Source organism: Plecotus auritus (assembly GCF_963455305.1).
Source record: "Plecotus auritus genome assembly, chromosome: 9".
Taxonomy (NCBI): Eukaryota; Metazoa; Chordata; class Mammalia; order Chiroptera; family Vespertilionidae; genus Plecotus; species Plecotus auritus.
This window is the reverse complement of record NC_137783.1, coordinates 109,255,978-109,257,765: the sequence shown is the minus strand read 5'-3', so window position 1 is coordinate 109,257,765 and position 1,788 is coordinate 109,255,978. Positions and strand designations below refer to the sequence as shown.

The following is a 1,788-nucleotide window of genomic DNA, read 5'->3' as shown; positions in this document are numbered from 1 at the left end:
CAATCCCAATCAAAATCCCAATAAACTTTTTTTGTAGTAAAAATTTATATAGAAATAGCTAAATCAATCTGGGGGTGGGGTGAAGAAGAACAAAGTTGGAGGACCCATACTACATGATTTTTTAAAAATTTATCTTTGACCGCTCCGGCTGCACCACGCTCGCGCCAAGCTCCGTGCTCCGTGCTCCGTGCTCCTTCCAGCGCCATCATGAATCATGATCATCTACCGGGACCTCATCAGCCATGATGAGATGCTTTCCCATATGTACAGGATCGGGGAGATCGCAGACGTGCTGTGCCTGGAGGAAGAGGGGAAGATGGTCAGTAGGACAGAGGGTAACATTGATGACTCGCTTATTGGTGGAAATGCCTCCGCTGAAGGCCCTGAGGGCGAAGGTACCAAAGCACAGTCATCACTGGTGTTGACACTGTCCTGAGCCATCACTTGCAGGAAACCAGCTTCACAGAAGAAGCCTACAAAAAGTGCATCAAAGATGACATGAACGCAACTCAAGGGAAGCTTGAGAACAGAGACCAGAAAGAGTAAAGCCTTTTATGACAGCGGCTGCAGAACAAATGGAGCACATCCTTGCCAATTCCAAAACTACCAGTTCTTTATTGGTGAGAACACGAATCCAGATGGCATGGTGGCTCTGCTGGACTACCGTGAGGATGGTGTGCCCCCATATATGATTTTCTTTAAGGGTGGCTTAGAAATGGAAAAATGTTAACAAATTGGGCAGTTTGGCTCTATCTCCTGTCATCGTAACTGGCTGCTCCTTTCATCCACACGCCAAGACTAGGACAAATGGGGCTGATGTTATCTTGAGCTCTTCATTTATTTTGACCTTGATTCATTTGGAGCGGAGGCATTGTTTTTAAGAAAAAAAAATGTCATGTAGGTTGTCTAAAAATAAAATGCATTTAAACTAAAAAAAAAATTATCTTTATTGTTGAAAGTATTTCAGATGTCCCTTTTTCCTTGCCCGTGTCCCCCTCCACCCCGCTCCCAGCCCCCAATACTACATAATTTCAAAACTTAATATCAAGCTACAATCATGAAGACAGAATGGTACTGGTGTAAGGACAAATAGATTTAAAAAATAGATAGACTCACAGGTCAATTGCCAATGAACATCCCCTTCTGGTCTGTAAACTCTCTGTTCTGTATCTGAATCTGGTTCCTTGCAGCATTTCCAGAGTCTAAAACAGGGCTCAATTAACGAGTTATTGTAATGCAACTTAGTAATCAGAGCATAGTACATAGTAGAAACTCAATATTTATGAAATACTTGCATTTCATAAATAGGTCAAAGTGTATGCCCCCAGACATGCAATTCTGAAGGCAAAGAAACTGTAACCAGACAACCAAAGGGTCCGGGCTGCCTGTCACTATTTGAGCCAATTAAGCAGAGACAGGGTTGAATCATATATGAGCATTTGGCAGGATGGGAGAGCAGCTGGTCATCCAGCTGCTTATATTGGGTAGAAGGACAAAGATTACATGAGACAGTAGGAATTACAGCATGGGAAAGCATGCACGTATAATCATTACAGGGTACAAGTCATGCAGGCTTGGTGGGGAGGGTCACAGAGGGCTGGTGCCTCCGGGAGCCCCGGGGCCAGATTACAGGCTGCAGGGGCTTGGGGTTGTAAAGAGCAGATGCCTCCAGAGCTAGATGGTTTCAGCCACCAGGTTGTAAATCTTTCCATAACGATAGGCAGTTCTCAGGACAGAAGGATGGACTGCATTCCAATGTCAGCTCCCATGTCCCAGGGTGTAAAACTC

At 44.5% G+C, this 1,788-nt stretch overlaps 1 pseudogene across 1 annotated transcript; it reads left to right on the top strand.

Annotated features, from left to right (window-relative positions):
* Nucleotides 1–214: 214 nt before the first annotated feature.
* On the top strand, nt 215–776 carry LOC308234022 (translationally-controlled tumor protein-like; annotated as a pseudogene). The gene has a single exon. The product of its transcript is annotated as a translationally-controlled tumor protein-like (transcript).
* The last annotated feature ends 1,012 nt before the right edge of the window (nt 777–1,788 follow it).